Source organism: Hippopotamus amphibius, chromosome 9 (assembly GCF_030028045.1).
Source record: "Hippopotamus amphibius kiboko isolate mHipAmp2 chromosome 9, mHipAmp2.hap2, whole genome shotgun sequence".
Taxonomy (NCBI): domain Eukaryota; kingdom Metazoa; phylum Chordata; class Mammalia; order Artiodactyla; family Hippopotamidae; genus Hippopotamus; species Hippopotamus amphibius.
Genome location: NC_080194.1, coordinates 130713220 through 130731213, shown reverse-complemented (window position 1 = coordinate 130731213; position 17994 = coordinate 130713220). Strand labels below are relative to the sequence as shown.

The window sequence follows — 17994 nt, the reverse complement described above, 5'->3', positions numbered from 1 at the left end:
CAGAACCCCACTGAAATTAGCTTACACGGAAGCAGAATGTGTTGTTTTGTGTCACTGGAAAGTCAGGAGTACAACAGCTTCAGGCATGGCTGGATCCAGCAGCTCAGGCAGGTTGTTGGGGATGTGTCTCTGTCTCTTGGCTCTGTTTTCCTTTGTGTTGGCTTAATTTTTAGGTGGGCTCTCTCTATCTGCTGGCAGAGATGGTGAATCATAGCCCAGGCTTCCATCTCACCAGCCTATAGAGATTTCCTCTTGTTGAATAGCCCCAGGAAGAGTCTTAGGGTTGAGTCTCTTTGGTTCAGCTTAAGTCACATGCTCATTTCTGAAGCAGTCACTATGGCCAGCCTTAGTCATGTACACAACTTAGCTCCAAGAGCGTGGGGTGGGGCTAGGAAGGGAAGATTCGGTAGCCGAGGTAAGAGATATTGTCTGCACTTGGGGCTGTAGGGGGATGGAACTGGGCTATCTGGAAGAGGTTTGTGGGAACTATTTGAGGGAACAAGCTTCTGAGTGGCAAAAGCCTGTTTCCCTAGCAAGGGGGATCAGATCCCAATTTCGTCAGACTTAGAAAAGCAAAGTAATGAGATTTTTCTCATAAGTATTGGGTTGGCCAAGAAGTTCATTCAGGTTTTTCCATAACATCTTAACATCTTTTGACCAACCCAATATTATGGAACTGACTCATATCATTTGGAAGAGTAAGTCCTAAATTCTGGGACTTTCCTTAATCAGCCTAACTATAGTGATTGGTAAAAGGATGGGCACATGACCCAAGCTGGACCAATGAGATTAAGTCATGGGACTTTTGCTAAAACTCTTGAGAAAGAGGTGTTCTCTTTCCACCAGGGTTGCTTGGTGACTGGAAGCTTGGAATTGGTGGGTACCATCTTTGCAACCGTAAGAGAAGGGCCTGACTGAGAATGAAATAGTTCACAGAGGAGAGCAGAGAAGAGATGGAGAGAGATTCCCATGACAACATTTGAGCTCCCGGATCAAGCCATGTCTGAAGTCCTTACCATGAACTTTTCAATCATGTCAGTTCCCTTTGATGTAGGTTTCTGTCCCTTGCAACCAAAAGATATCTTAATCATACAATTCTATACAGCTATTTGGGTCATGATGAGGATTAAATGAGCTAATGATATATGAAATATGTGGCTTATAGGGGACCCGTTAAAGATCCGCTTTCAGGAATTTCTCTTCTCCTCCCCCTGATGGAATACAGTTCCAACTTAAAATCTACTGAACATATTAAACAATTTAGAAGAGGCACAGATGGGTTTGGCTGGTTGTAGAACAATAAACACACAAAATCCAAATTTTACATCACCCGCCTGTACTCTTGACACCCTGTATTCTTAATTTAAATTCTGAGAAGGCAGCAGAAAAGCGATGGCTTTAAATAACCATGTGAAACGGGGCAAAAACAATCTCGAGAGACACCCGTTTTGTTTTCTCTGCAAGAGGAAAGAAGGAGGGCAGTGTGGGGAGATGGAAATCTGTAAAGACAGCCTTCTCCATCTGCACAGAATTAAAAAGAAGTTCACTAGTGTGGGGTCTAGAAGTGGCTCTCTCACGCCTGCCTCCTCCTCGGGGGCACTCCAGCCGCCCTGGGTTTGTTTTTCCTGGGCCTGAGCTTAGATGTCAGGCCGGCGGAGGGGTCCTGGGATTTCTCCCCACCCTGGCGAGCCTGGGGAGGCCACAGGCGGCTCAGGGTCTGCGTGTTTAGAAAAGCATGCAGGCTGATTGTTTACTCTGGGTCTACTGCCGGCCCACGGGCAGCCACGCAGGGCTTTCCAGATGCTTCCAGCTGGGGTCTCCTAAACAGGCCATACTGCCCAGCCCACCGTGGGCCTCCTCCGCCTGTCCCCACCCAGACCGCCAGATCGGGTTGCCACAAAGCCCCTCTGACCAAGTCCCCACTGCTTACAGCTTTATGTGTTCTCCCCAGTCTGCCACCAACAGCTTTGACCTGGCAGGTCGAGGGCCAGGGCTGGCTCACAGACATGTTTTGTTTTGTTCTGTTTTACTTTGTTCCGTATTGTTTAATTTGAGTTGGCAACGAGAACTTGGAAGGCTTCACAGGAAAGTCTGGATTCTTGTTTCTCTTTGAAAAAAATTGGAAGGTCTTGCAACACAGGGCCTGCCTTCTCATCCAGCAAACAGCAGCTAAGGAACAGTTGGTCCCTTACTCAGTCCCTTATCTTAATTTCAGTTACCCCAGAAACAGGCTCTGAGGCCAGGATCTGAGTGCAAGTAGTTTATTAGGGAGGGGATCCCAGGAGGCCCTGATGGGAGATGGGGAGAGAGGCCCAGAAGGGAAGGAGCTAGCTCAGGATGCTGGGCGAGGGCCGCTGGGGTGCAATCCCACTGGGGGTGTCTGGGGACGTCTGCCACAGGGGCCAGGGAACTGGGACGTCTCCTGCCAGCGTCTGTCTGTTTTGGGTAGGAGCCTGCATCTTGGGTATTAGCTCCCTGGCACTGCCAGTTGGCCCAAAAGAAAAACCTCGGGTAGGAAGTCATGGATATAGAAGCATCGTATGTGCTCCTGGCAGCCCCCGCCACACCCTTTATTTTTTAAAATTTATTGTATTTTTTAATATTTCAAGGAGTCTTCGTGTTATGGAGAACATGGAGTCGATGTTGTGATGGTGCCAGAATAGGGAGGATTTCTTTCTTTTTAAAAATATATTTATTTATTTGATTGCGCTGTGTCTTAGTTGTGCCACAGTGCCCTTTAGACAGCCCTGCCCTCCAGTTTGCCTCAGTCCCTCCGTTCCCTGTCGTCTGTCTCCCTGAGAGGAGGCGGAGGATTGGTTCCTTACGTCTTCATACTTGTGCGGCTGATTTCCTTACAGAACAGAGATGGTCCCTCTGCCCATATCACCTTCAAAAGTGGGAGAGTGAAATATTAGCTAAGAATGCCCCGTGCATACGAGTACGCTCTGCTCATGTCTCCTATTTCTGTGGCTGACCTGGCCCCTGAAGGGGGCTGCGTGGGCACAGAGCAAAGCACCCATCATTCACGTGACATGCAAGGCCCTTGGAGCGCTGGCTTTCACCCAAGGGCACCCTTGGAGCACCTTCCTCTGAGCCCAGGGTGGTGGCCAGCTCTCAGCCTGCATCCTGTCACCCATCCTCACGACAGCCCTGGGCAGGCCCCCGGAAATACTCCACCCACCAGGAAGCAAGGGCCTTACCCGGGTCCAGAGTCATCTTGCTGGCAGCCCATGCACGCAACAAAGCCCAGAGGAACCCCTCAAACACACTCTCTGATTCTCCCACTCCAACGGGGTGTCCAGCACTTCAGTTCTGACACTAACCACAATGAGACCCCACAGGTTAAGGACTCAGTCTCACAAGGCAGCCCCCACTTCAGACACCAGCTGCAAACGGGGTCCCCCAGGCTACCTGCACTTCTGCCCGGCCAACTATAGATTTGAGGGTTCCCACAACACCCCGCATTCAGGTTTGATTATTTGCTGGAAGGACTCACAGAAGGCAGGAAAGAGCTAACCTTACTATTGCATATTACAGTTTATTATAAGGAGACGGATGAATGGCCAGATGAAGAGGGACATAGGATCTAAGGGGTCCCGCGTTCAGGGGCCTCTGTCCCCTTGGAGCTGGGGGTGTGCCACCCTCCTGGAAGCCCCCTGAACCCCATTATTGAGGGTTTCATTGAGGTTTGATTACACAGGCACACGTGATTAAATCATCGGCCACTGGTGATTGAACTCAGCCTCCAGCCTCTTCTCCCAGGAGGTGGGGCTGAAAGTTCCCACCCTCGAATCACTTGGCTGGTTTTTCTGGCTACCAGCTCCGCTCCGAAGCGTTCTAGCTCCGACTCCTGGAGTTCTCATTAGCATACAAAAGACACTCTTTATCTCTAAGGAAATTCCAAGGATTTTAGGCTCTGTGCCAGGAATCAGAGCAAAGACCAAATATACATATGTTTTATTATACCACACATACACACACTCACACACACACACATGCACACGTCTCTACTTTTCCGCTGAGTTGCTGCCCAGGCTGTTCAGACCGCAGGGTAGATGGGGCTCCCAGAGTTGTTTTTTTCTGGGATCCCTGCTCCTTCCTTCTCCCAGCGTAGATGTTTACTGAGCATTCACTTTGTGCCAGGGCTGAGCCGGGTGCTGGCATGAAGTAGCCACTGAAGGTCCTGCTGTGTGTCCAGAATAGGGACATCAATGGAGACTGAAAGCAGATTAGTGGCGGCCAGGGGCTGGGAGAGAGGGGAGTGACTGCTAATTGGTTGTTGACTTTAAAAATGAAACAGCCAGTTATTTTTAGCAGCAAGTGGGTTTATTGGGGAATAGCAGAGAATTGCAATTCTGGGCAAGCATATTATAGCAAAACCTACAGGCAAGTCCTGAAAAACAAAAGAAAGGAACATTCTTTCATAGAGAAGGGGGGAGTTGGGCAGGGCTGTTATAAACAAAGAGCCCATTGGAGGACACTGGATGTTCGAAGTATAAAGGCTTTTCATTGGCTGAATTGTTACAGTCTCTCATTGGCTAGGCTGTTGCTGGGCAAGGAGAAAATCTTCCTTCCTCCTGCTGGGTTAGTAAGGTAGTAACTTTCTTCCTGTTGGAGATGCAAGGTATATCTCTTACTGTTTGGAGTCTATAGACAGAAACGTGTGATAGGCTTGAGAGCGCCCCCTTCTTGGCTTCCTGACTCCAACTTAAATGAGGTTTCATTTATTCATCAGAGTACTTGAGGTGATAGAAACGTTCTAGAACTAGGTAGTGGTGATGATTGCACAACGTTGTGAATGTACTGAATGCCAGTGAATTGTTTACTTTAAAATAGTTGATTAATGTTGTGTGAATTTTACTGCAATTTAAAACAATAAAAATATGGGAATTCCCCGGCGATCCAGTGGTTAACACTTGGAGCTTTCATTGCTGGGGCCTGGGTTCGATCCCTGGTCAGGGAACTAGGGTTCCACAAGCCACACAGCACGGCCAAAAGGAAAAAAAAAAACAAAACAAAACAGTGAAAATAAATGTGTGAACTTAATTTGACTACTATATATTTTAATCCAGTCTATCCAAAATGTTATTATTTCAACATGTAATTGATATAAAAAGTTATGAATGAGATGTAATATTTTACATTTTTTTTTCCATGCAAAGTCTGTGGAATCTGGTGTGTGTTGGACACTGCACCACAGCTCAATTCAGACCAGCCTCATCTCAAGTTTCAGCAGCCATGCGGGGCTGGCACTCCCTTGTTAGACAGCAAGGCTCTAGAAAGAGGCAAGCCTTCTGGTTTCTTCAGAGGAGCTACCAGAAAGTAAACCTTTCACTGCAAAGCGCTCCCCCCACCCTTAATGTAGCTTCTGTGTGTGATTTGCTCATGGAGTCTCTGGGGTCTTGTCTGCTCTGGCCAATTCCAGAGGTGGGGAGAAGGTAGGGGTTGAATGGAGCCACTTCCCCCAAAGATGTGTCTACCCAGAACCTGTGAATGTGATTCTATTTGGAAAAAGGATCTTTGCAGATCTAATTAAGACTCTTAACGGAATTCCCTGGAGGTTCAGGAGGTGGGACTCGGTGCTTTCACTGCCAAGGGTGCAGGTTCAATCCCTGGTTGGGGAACTGAGATCCCGCAAGCTATGTGGCGCAGCCAAAAAAAAGGAAAAAAAAAAGGAAATAAATCATTAAAAAAAAACCTCTCAAGGTGAGATCATCCTGGATTGTACAGATGGGCTCCAAATCCAATGACAGATGTCCTTCCTCATAAGAAGAAGAGAGGAGGGACTTCCCTGGTGGTGCAGTGGATAAGACTGCACGCTCCCAATGCAGGGCGCTTGGGTTCGACCCCTGGTCAGGGAACTAGATTTCACATGCATGTCGCAACTAAGAGTTCACATGCCACAACTAAGGAGCCGATGAAACCAAATAAAATTTTTTAAAAATGTATTTAAAAAAAAGAAGAAGAGAGGACCACAAACACAGAGGATGATAGAGGCAGAGACGAGAGGGTTACAGCCACAAGCCAAGGAAACCCTCGGACGGCTGTGTGGGGAGGAAAGTTTTTCTCAAGCCTTTTAAGGTCCCTGGCTGGGTCTGGAAGTTAAATTGACAAAGATTAACAAGAGAAAAGGAAACGTTTGATTGAATTTTTACTTGTACACGGGAGTCTTTACAAGAGAATGAGGACCAGAAATGACCAAAGCAGGAAGATTTTATACCTTTGAGACAAAGAAACAAGTAAATATGTGAAGAATGGACAAGACAAAGAGGTTTGGGGTTGGGGTTGTAAGTGGTGACATAACTAGGAAAAGGTGAGATTAACAAACTTTGTTCAGATTTCTCCATCCCCAGTTCCCCGTCCCTGGTGATAGAAAGTCTCTCTTCCTTCTGATACAGGGAGGGCACCTCTCCCATGGGAGGTTTATTCATCTGCTCTGGGGAAGAAGGGCAGGTCAGGGTGATCTTCCTGCTTCTGTTTGAGGTATTCAGCACGCTGAGGTGCCGTGTTTTGGGGTAGGATGTCCTGAACTTCATGCGCCAGAAGCCCCCAGAAGCCGGGAAAGGAGCAGGGAACAGATTCTCCCTCAGAGTCTCCAGAAGGGACCAACCCTGCCAACACCTTGATTTGGGACTTCTGGTTTCCAGGACTGTGAGAGAATAAATTTGTTCCTCCCTCCTTCCCTCCCTCCCCTCTCTTCCCCCCCACCTCTTCCTTCCTTCCTGCCTGCCTGCCTGCCTTCCTTCCTTTCTTTCTTTCTTCCCACCAAGTTTGTGCTAATTCCTATGGCTGCCCCAGGGAGAAAAAAGGAGAGGGAGCGACAACTGTACCCACGTCCCAAAGAGCATCCCCCTCCCCTCCATCCAGGGGGCAGTTCAAACCTGGGCCTCACATTGCTGGATCTGGGTTTGAACCCTGAATCTTGGGACCTGGGACATCTTTCTGAACCTGCGGAAGTCTCAACTGCCCCATCTGTACAATGGGGATAAGGGTGCCCCCTGTTTCCTAGTGATGCGTGGGAATGAGTGATATGCAGGTAAACATGTGGATCCCAGGACCCAGCAGAGAGCAAAGGGACCCCGCAGAGCAGCAATGTTCATCTCTGCCATTGCTCTCATCTTAGAGATGAGGAAACTGAGGTTTAGCAAGTGAAGTGGCTTTGCCCAGTCATCTGGCAGCACGTGGCAGGGCGAGGCCGGCTCTGAGGCCAGATCCTGGTTTCCAGGATGCTCTCTCTGTTCAGCCGTTTCTCTAGCCCCCACCCCTCACCTCGTGCGCTGGTTCCACCAGCCTGAGCGGCTCTGGGTTACCTGCCTGCTAGTCTGCCCGTGTGCCACACCTTCCATCTCTCTGTTTCTATGTGATGGTGCCCTTCCTGCTCCTCCCCACAACAAACCGTGGCTTCAAGCAGTGCTGCTTCCTTCTGGAAGCCTCTCCTGACTGCCCTCTCCCTCTGGGGGCTCTCCTGGGAGCCCAGGCTGAGTCAGCAGGGTCCCTGCCCTCCAGGAGTTGGCAGTCCAGTTGGAGGGGAGGATGTTAATCTGCCTCTGAGGTGGGGCATGTCTAAATAGGAAGAACAACAGGGTCGACACCTTGAACCGAACGCACTGTGACCGAATTACACAGGAGGAAGCAGCCCCGGGGACCTGCATCTGGCTGCATTGCCTGTTCCCCAGGTGACAGAGGAGCTCTGGCCTCTTTGCCCTCTCTCCACCTCACAAGGAACAGAAGTGGAAACAAAAACTACAGTCAAGAACCCAGCTGGCTGGTTCTCTCGTGGGAAGAGAGCATCTCAGGCCCCCAGTTATGCCCTATACAGGACAGCTTCTGCAGGGACCCAGTACCCCTGCACCTCTCCAGGGAACAGGACCCTGGATGATGGGGAGGGCTCTCACAAGTCTTCAGCAGCCACAGGGAGGCTCCCAGGTAGTGTCTGATCACCTCTGGGCTGGCAGCGTGGAATTGCTCCCAAACAGGGCTGACATCCCTGGGGCATTTCAGCCCCTCCTCCCCTCCCCGCCCCTTCCAGGGGCTCAGAAAGAGGAGTGGGAAGCTGGTGGCCGGTTCTGAAATGGGGGTACCTGGGGCCTGGGGAGACCCTCCTGCTATCTGCCAGGGCTCTTCCGGGCACCAGATCCAGGTCTGTCCTCCCTGGGGCTTGGTAACCTTCTGTCCAGGTTTCCTGTACATGTGAGTGTCCTGCCAGCTGGGTTGGGTCCACCGCCCACTGGTCACATGCAGTTGGCTCTGACCACAGGTGGCCCCATAAGAGGTCAGCCAGCCATTTCCATAGAAACCACTGAGGGTTGCATGGGGCCCTACCTCCCTCATTCTCTACCAGCCTTCCAGAAAGCCCAGGGGGACAACCTGGGAGAGGCCTCCCCACTGACCTGAGCACCAACCCCCCCAGGCTGACCCCGGGGCAACCCTATCTCAGATGAACGAGAGGACACCAGAGTCCAAGGCCACCCCGGCTCCTGGGAGTCACAGGTGCAAGCTTGGCTCCTCCAGTTTCGGCTGTGTGGGCAGTGCCTCCGAGGCTACGTTTCCATCCTCCCCGTGGACACGTGGCGGTGCTGGGCACCCGCAGGCAGAGAAACCTCTTAGCCAGGCCAGGTGGTGATTTCAGAGCCCCTAGGGGAGGAAGAGGCCACTGTGATGACACGTGCGTGTGAAGGCGGGTGGGGGGAGTGCTCTCACACGTCCTACCCTGCCTTGTGCTCAGCAGCCAGAAGGCTTGGGGGGAACTTGCTCCTAATTAGCTGATGGTTTAATAGCTATTTCCAGGCAGTGGTGGGTGGCAAAGAGTTTTTATAAGCATGCCCTCTGGGGGTAGGGTTGCTAGATTTAGCAAAGAAAAATAGACATGCCTGGTTAAATTTGACTGTCAGAGAGACAACAGATGGTTTGTTTTCTTTTTTTTAGATAAATTTATTTATTTATTTATTTTTATTTCTTGGCTGCATTGGGTCTTCCTTGCTGTGCGCAGGCTTTCTCTAGGTGTGGCGAGAGGGGGCTACTCTTCGTTGTGATGCGTGGGCTTCTCATTGCAGTGGCTTCTCTTGTTGCGGAGCACAGTCTCTAGGTATGTGGGCTTCAGTAGTTGTGGCACACGGGCTTAATAGTTGTGGCTCACGGGCTCTAGAGCACAGGCTCAGTAGCTGTGGCACACAGGCTTAGTTGCTCCTCGGCATGTGGGGTCTTCCTGGAGCAGGGCTCGAACCTGTGTCCCCTGCATTGGCAGGCAGATTCTTAACCACTGTGCCACCAGGGAAGTCCCTGATATTCAAATTTAACTGGATGTTCTCTATTTTTTTCTGGCAATCATATCTGGGAAGTAGGATAGCCCACACATTTGGGGGCTTCTACACCTCTTGACTTAGATTTAGTTATCTGTATGGGGGGGGTGTCTAAGTATTTCGACCAGGATTGATGAAGTCTTGCTCTGTCCCCCACGTACAAACTCACCGCTGATTCCCATCCCCGCCAGCTTCATCCAAGAATGAGGCCCTAGCCACGTGAGCCAGCCGGTTCTCCTTCTGGTACATCATGGACCACCTCGAATGGGTGTACACAGTGTGACTCCACGTTTGAGAACAGGACCCTCTGCAGTGGTGAAGCAACCTATTCCCACTTCTAGATTTTGACCACCAGGAGTTTTCTTTCTCTCATTTACTCCTCAAACCGGGAGGCCCAAAGACATCATCCCCTTCCCCCCAACTCCCTCAATCCAAGGAAAACTCAAACAATCTGGGAAGGCACTGCAGCAATGTTTAAAAATGTGGCGTGCCCAGGCTGTGCACAGAAGGGCTTTTGATTCTCGAGACCGATCTGACATCTGCTGGAGGGGCACTCCCTTCCCGCTGCCTGGAGTGCAGGCCGGGGCGCAAGGCGCTGGATGAAAGGTTTCCTGCCTGCCTGCCCACCCGCCACATCCTTTCCTGCTCCTCGCCCTGGCCAACCCCCCCAACCTAGGCATAATTTTAGAAACTTAATAGATGCTGTGCTGCACATTCTTGGCCTGGAGCCAATGGGGGCAGATCCGGACAGAACACAGACATTTCTTTCTCAGGCCGTGTTGCTAGAGAGCCTGTGTTTCCCCCCGGGGACACGCTTCTGAGGAGCTAGTGTACACGGATGAGCCCTCACCCACTTGCTTCTTTGTGGGGTCCCCCCACCCCACCCCACCCAGGCTGGATTATTTTGCAGGCTTAGTGCCAGCTTCTCTTTGCCTTTCCTGAGGTCCTCAAGGCCACCAGGAGCAGGGGGCACTGGAGAGGGTGGAGCACAGATTCGAGGGCCCCAGGTGATGGGGGCCACGAGGACCTCTTTGCAGATGACTGGGGTCATTTGCTGTCTTGAACCTGTACATGACAGACTGGGCCCTCTGGATCTGGGGAAAGAAGGCGGACTGATTTTAGGATCCGGGTGAGGGCTTTTGTTTTCTTCCCAGAGCCGGAAAGTCTGCATGGTCTTTTCAGATTTCACAGAATCGCCCCCTTCCTGGAATGGGTGTTTTCGAGACTCCTGGAGTATGAATGAGAAGTGGGTCGCAAGGAGACACATCTGGAGTCTAACGTCCAGTGACGAACGTCTATAGAGCACTTGAATGGCAGGCTCTGGGCTGCATGCTTTATCTCCTTCAACTTCCCTTCAGCCCTAGCAGATGGGGGATCATGGATGTACCCATTTTACAGATAAGGAAACTGAGGCTCTGGGAGGTGAAATGACTTGTACATGGTCATGCAGCCAGGCACTGGCACAGCCAACACAGAAACTTGAATCCTCTGCCTTGGGAGTATCCCCCCACTCCATCTTTATTTTATTTTCTTTATTTTTAAAAATATTTATTTATTTATATATTTGGCTGCCCTGGGTCTTAGTTGTGGCACATGGGGTCTTAGTTGTGGCACATGGGATCTTAGTTGTGGCACGTGGCATCTTCATTGTGGCATGCGGGATCTTTTTTCTTTCTTTCTTTCTTTTTTTTTTTTTTAGTTGTGGAATGTCTGCAGGGTCTAGTTCCCTGACCAGGGATCAAACCCAAGCCCCCTGCATTGGGAGCCGCAGAGTCTTACCCACTGAACCACCAGGGAAATCCTCCATCTTTATTTTCTAACAGTTTTATTGGGACATCATTCACACACACACCATACGATTCACCCATTTAAAGTATACAGTTCAAGACTTCCCCGGCGGCACAGTGGTTAAGAATCTGCCTGCCAATGCAGGGGACACGAGTTCCATCCCTGGGCCGGGAAGATTCCCACATGCTGCTAAGCAACAAGCCTGTGTGCCACTACTACTGAGGCCACACGCCACAACTACTTAAGCCCTCACACCTAGAGCCTGTGCTCTGCAACAAGAGAAGCTACCATACTGAGAAGCCCATGCACCACAACAAAGAGCATCCCCTGCTCGCTGCAACTAGAAAAAAGCCTGTGCACCGCAATGAAGACCCAATGCAGCCAATAAATTAATAAATAAATAATTAATTAAAAAACATAAAGTGTACAGTTGAATGGCTTTTAGTACATGAAGAATTGTGCAACCCTCACAATTTTGTTTTAATCTTTATGGGCTTTTTTTTTTTAGAATTTTTATTGAGATACAGTTAACAGACAATAAACTGCATATATTTAGAGAGTACAATTTGGTATGCCAGTCTCCCAGTTCATTCCCCCCCAACCCTCCCCACTTTCCCCACTTGGTGTCCATATGTTTGTTCTCTACATCTGTGTCTCTATTTCTGCCTCGCAAACCAGTTGATTTGTACCATTTTTCTATATTCCGCATATATGTGTTAATATATGATATTTGTTTTTCTCTTTCTGACTCACTTCACTCTGTATGACAGTCTCTAGGTCCATCCATGTCTCTACAAATGTCCCAGTTTCATTGCTTTTCACAGCTGAGTAATATTCCGTTGTATATACGTACCACATCTTTTTTATCCATTCATCTGTTGATGGACACTTAGGTTGCTTCCATGTCCTGCCTATTGTAAATAGTGCTGCGATGAACACTGGAGTGCATGTGTCTTTTTGAATTATGGTGTTCTCTGGGTATATGCCCAGGCTTGGGATTGCTGGGTCATATGGTAACTCTATTTTTAGTTTTGCAAGGAACCTCCATACTGTTCTCCATAGTGGCTGTATCAATTTACATTCCCACCAGCAGTGCAAGCGCGTTCCCTTTTCTCCACACCCTCTCCAGCATTTACTGTTTGTAGATTTTCTGATGATGCCCATTCTAACCCGTGTGAGGTGATACCTCATTGTTGTTTTGATTTGCATTTCTCTAATAATGAGTAATGTTGAGCAGCTTTTCATGTGCCTCTTGGCCATCCGTATGTCTTCTTTGGAGAAATGCCTATTTAGGTCTTCTGCCCATTTTTTGATTGGGTTGTTTGTTTTTTTGATATTGAGCTGGATGAACTGCTTATATATTTTGGAGATTAATCCTTTGTCTGTTGATTCGTTTGCAAATATTTTCTCCCATTCTGAGGGTTGTGTTTTCGTCTTGCTTATAGTTTGCTGTGCAGAAGCTTTGAAGTTTCATTAGGTCCACTTATTTATTTTTGTTTTTATTTCCATTACTCTAGGGGGTGGATCAAAAAAGATCTTGCTGTGATTTATGTTGAAGAGTGTTCTTGCTATGTTTTCCTCTAGGAGTTTTATAGTGTTTGGCCTTACATTTAGGTCTTTAATCCATTTTGAGTTTATCTTTGTGTATGGTGTTAGGGAGTGTTCTAATTTCATTCTTTTACATATAGCTGTCCAGTTTTCCCAGCACCAGTTATTGAAGAGGCTGCCTTTTCCCCATTGTATATCCTCATCTCCTTTGTCTTAGATTAGCTGACCATAGTTTATCTCTGGGCTTTCTATCCTGTTCCATTGATCTATATTTCTGTTTTGGGGCCAGTACCATACTGTCTTGATCACTGTAGCCTTGCAGTATAGTTTGAAGTCAGGAAGCTTGATTCCACCAACTCCGTCTTTTCTTCTCAAGATTGCTTTGGCTATTTGGAACCCTCACAATTTTAGGACATTTTCATCATTTGGAAAAGAAACCCTGTCCCCTTTAGCTATTACCTCCCACTAAGCAACCACTCATCTACTTTATGTCTCTGTGGGTTTGCCTATTCTGGACATTTCCTGTCAATGGAATCATACAAAATGTGACCTTTCATGTCTGGCTTCTTTCACTGAGCATCAGGATTTCAAGTCTCATCCACATCATAACAGGAAGCAAACTTTCCTCCTTTTATGGCTGAATAATAGTTCATTGTATGGACAGACCACATTTTCTTTGCCTATTTGTCTGTTGATGGACACGTGGGTTGTTTCCACCTTTCGATTATTGTGAATAATGCTGGTATGAACATCCACGTACACATTTTCAGTTCTCTCTCAAGTCCCTCAGTCTTTTTTTTTTTTTGCCTGCGTTGGGTGTTCATTGCTGCGTGCTGGCTTTCTCTAGTTGTGGTGAGTGGAGGCTACTTTTTGTTGTGGTGCACGGGCTTCTCATTGCAGTGGCTTCTCTTTGTTGCGGAGCACGGGCTCTAGACGTGCAGGCTTCAGTAGTTGCAGCACGCAGGCTCAGTAGCTGTGGCGTATGGGCGCAGTTGCTCTGAGGCATGTGGGATCTTCCTGGACCAGGGATCGAACCTGTGTCCCCTGTGTCGGGAGGTGAATTCTTAACCAGTGTGCCACAAGGTACGTCCCAAGTCTCCCAGTCTTAAGGAAGCTGTTCAAATGCCCACCTATGGGCCTTTCTCATGCTCAGATTCCCCAACCTGGGACCCCAGCTGCCCATATTAAATGAGACAGCACGCACCCGAGGCTGACCCCAGGCCCGGCAGAAGTACATAGTTAATCCAGCTATTATTTCTGTGCCATGGAGGATGCTGGGTAAATACTTTTGGAACACCTGCATTTTTTTCACAAGTAATGAAAGATTCAGCCTTTGAAGTGGGGGGTATGTGTTTGGGATCCAGTCCTGCTGTGGAAGGCAGTGAAAGGGTGAAGGGTCTTGGCTGGGGAAGTCCTGCAGCCAGATATGGTCAGATCTGATCCCACTGTTTTCCTACTTAAAACCTTCTCTGACTCATCGCATAAGAGCAGTATTCAAATGCTCGATCCCAGACCCTGGAGGGCCGTCCCTGACTTACCACCAATTTTTTTCTCTATAGCCACCTCCATCCGACACCCCAGTAATTCTGAACCCCAGGAAATTGTCAACGTACCAGGCCGTTGCCCATGCAGTGCCCTCTGCCTGGAATGCTCTTCCTCGCTGTCTGCCTCACTCATTTACTAAGCCTTGACTTGAGCATCAGCCTCTTTAAAAAGACTTTGTTGGATTTCCTACCCGCTAGGGAACAGTAATTTCTTCTTTGTATCTCCCTCCCTCCCCCGCTGCTCCACTAAGACTGCAGTCAGAACAGGTATGCGTTCATTCATTCACTCACTCATTCATTCATTCTCTCACTCATTCACTGATTCAATCACTCATTCATTAATTCCTCACTCACTTGTTGACTGATTCATCAATTGGTTCATTCATTCATTCATAAATCAACTGTTGAAAGCTTCCTGTTTACCAGCCACTTTTCTAGCACTGGGGACACAGCAGTGAACAAAACAGACAAAAATCGCCACCCCTGGGCCTCTGCGTCTCCAGCCCTTACACCTAGTAAGCGCTTAATAAACTGCCCCAACATAAAGTGCTCCGACTTTATCTTTTCCTCCTCCTACCCCGTGCCCTTTGTCCTAGGGACACGGCTATTTGGTCCCCCAGACATGTCCCACAGGCTCGCATCTCCTTGTTCTCACTCTTCCTTCCTCCTGGAGTGCCTCACAAGGTTGGCCCCACGGTCATCCACACTTTTCAGGGTCAGAGGCAGCAGCTCAGAGAGGTTGCCGAGCTTGCACTGGGTCACACAGCTAGTATGCCTCGGAGCCACAGTTGAACTTGGGTCCTTCAGCTGCAGAGCCTGTCAGGCCAGCAGCTGGGTGCCAAGCACAGTTTGTGCAGAACCTGTGGCTCTGAAGGCTGGTCATATCCCTGAACCCTTGTGAGGGACCCCCTTGTGGGTTTGAGATTGGAGAAGGGACATGACCTTGAAAGATGCCTTGAGGCCCCAGGCTGGGGTCCAGCAAGCAGCCTGTCAGGGTGGCAGAAAGGGAAGGCTGTAGTCAGAGGCTATATCCTGTGATGCAACTGGCCTATGTTCAAATCCCAGCTTCACTGCCTACTGAGTCCCATGACTTGGCTAAATTACTTCACCTTTCTGAGCCTCAGTTCCCTCATCTGTAAAATGGGGTTTATAATAGTCTCTACCCATTGGGTTACTGTAAAGATTAAAGGAGATGCCATATGTAAAACACTAAGATGATATAGCCCAATAATTGTTAGCCATTCCTATTGTCATTCAGAATTATTATTGTTAACATTACTTGATTAATTACTTCAAGTTGTTCAAAATAAATAATAAGAGGACTCAGTCGGGGTGGGAGGGATAAATTGGGAATTGGGGATTAATAGATACACACTACTATAGAGAAAGTAGATAACAAGGACCTACTATATAACTATAGTCAATATCTTGTAATAACCTATAATAGAAAAGAATCTGAAAAAGTATATATATACACAACTGAATATATAATGTAAAATATATACGCAACTGAAAAAGAATATATATATATACATATAACTGAATCACTTTGCTGCACACCTGAAACACTGTAAATCAACTATACTTAAACAACAGCAACAACAACAACAAAAAAAACACGAGAATTCCCTGGAGGTCCAGTTTTAGGATTCCATGCTTTCACTACCAAGGGCACAGGTTCAATCCCTGGTCAGCGAACTAAGATCCCACAAGCGGTGCAGTGACACGGCCAAAAAGAAAAAAAAGAAAATGTGAGCTGTTGTTTTGATTATTTTTTCCCCTCATTTGATCACCCAGCAAGTGTTTACCGAGCACCTCCTGTGGGCCAAATGAGCCGAGTGCGAGGTGCTGACGACACCATGAATGGGATCCTGTTTCGAACAAACGAGATTCTTTTAAAAACATTTATGAGACTGTCAGGGAAGTATAAACCCAGACTGGATGACATTGGATGAAATTCAGAGGTTGTTCATTTTGAGGTGGCTGGGTGGGGGATGGGGGGGGTGGGCACGTTGTAGTTTTGCAGTTTTATTTTTCAAAAGAGTTCTCATCGTTTAGAGACTCAGCCCTAAGTGTTTACAGATGACATATGATGTCAGGGATTTGCTTTGAAACAATCCGGTCTGTAAAACTTATTGTTCTTTTTTATTTTTATTTATTTATTTATTTTTTTGGCTGCGCCGAGCGGCTTGCTAAATCTTAGTTCCCCAGCCAGGGATCGAACCCGGGTCCTTGGCAGTGAAAGCGAGGACCGCCAGGGAATTCCCTAAAATTATCCTTTTTTAAAGTTTATTTTTAAAAACTGCAGTGGCGGAGGAAGGCATGGGGGTACATATACGGTATCAGATGGACCACAAGTAGGTGATGGGGAGGGTGCTGGTCATGGTCTGCAATGAGTTTAACGAAAAGGCATCCCTTAACCACTTGGGTAATTAGCCTCAGTGAGTGATGCCCTGAGGAGAAAATGGGGAGTCAGAGGTGGCAGCAGGAGGCTTTGGAAGTCAAAGGCCATGGTGAGAGTTTGGTCTTGATCCTAAGTGGGCAGCCAGTGATGAGTTTCGGCAGGGACAGTGGCACCTGGCTTGGTGCGGATGTGAGAAAACTAACTCACTGGAGGGCTCAGAGCAAGCACACTGCTGGGGGCTTCATCCAGAACCTTCTTTTTCTTCTTTCTTCTCCTCAAGCCCTCCCCTCCAACACTGGGCTGGAGAGGGCTCCACATCCTTGGGGGGGGGGGGTCACACAGGGAAAACGCAATCCCTTTCCTTCTTGCCAACCCTCAAAGCAGGGTGCAAGGGTCTTGCCTGGAAGCAGGAAGCTGCAGCTTTTCAGCTATGAGGACTCCCAGGCCTTGTGGGGGTCTGCGGGGTCCCCGAAGCCAGAGCTAACACTGAGCTGTGTTCCCACCCATTTATCTGCCCCGGCTGGACAAACCATAGGCCTTCTTTTCCCTGCTCAGCTTTTTCCCAGGACTGAACGTTTGTGTCCCCCTCAAATTCGTGTGTTGAAGCCTAACCTTCAATGTGTGGTATTAGGAGGTGGGGCCTTTGGGAGGTAAATAGGTCATGAGGGTGGAGCCCTTGTGAATGGGATTCGTGCCCTTGTAAAAGAGACCCCAGAGAACTCCCTCGACCCTTCCATCATGTGGGGATGCAGAGAGAAACCAGTCATCTAAGAACTGGGAAGTGGGCTCTCACCAGACCCGAAATCTACCAGCACCTTGATCTTGGACTTCCCAGCCTCCAGAACTATGAGAAATAAATATGTGACGTTTACCACCCACCTCATCTGTGGTCTCCTGGTACAGCAGCCCAACCTGACAAAGCCACCAGCAGAACATGCTTTGGACCACATTCTTCACGGTCACAGCCTATGGACCAAAGTCAGGGCTGGGAAGTCCATCCTCCCAGCCCTGGCTTCGGGATGCTGAGGGCCTGGGTTCCAGGTTCCCACCATGGAAGGAGAGGAAGGGCTGCCCTCCCTGCCCTCCGGAGTCCTTGAGGCGTGGCTAGGGTGAGGGTCTGCTCCGCTGTGGCTCGGGCCCTGGCCTGTTCCCACAGCAGGAGAGGAAGTCTCTCCCTCTTTCTCACATTGCTCTGTCTTCCTGACACAGGGCGCCTGGGTTACAGGTTTTTCACGTCAGAAGTCAGAGGTGGTGGTGACTTAATCACCCCAGCCTGCAGTTCCTTAAAAAGGCGTGAGTCTCAGCCCTTTCAGAAAGCAGTTTGGCAGTGTGTTTCAGGGGCCTGGAAAGGTCTATGCTTTCCTTTCCAGCTATCACACTTCTGGGAATTTGCCCGAAGGAACTAATCCTA

General features: G+C 48.6%; 1 protein-coding gene across 3 annotated transcripts in view; it reads left to right on the top strand.

Moving 5' to 3' along the window:
- LITAF (lipopolysaccharide induced TNF factor) overlaps positions 1 to 17994 on the top strand; it is a 119557-nt gene that overhangs the window by 52662 nt on the left and 48901 nt on the right. Inside the window, exon 1 of one of the 3 annotated variants that reach the window (XM_057748749.1) lies at positions 411 to 415. The exons of the other annotated variants lie outside the window; for them this stretch is intronic. The gene's annotated coding sequence lies outside the window, so the exon portion shown is untranslated. Of the gene's footprint in view, positions 1 to 410; positions 416 to 17994 lie in introns of those variants that run through there. 3 annotated transcript variants of the gene reach the window in all.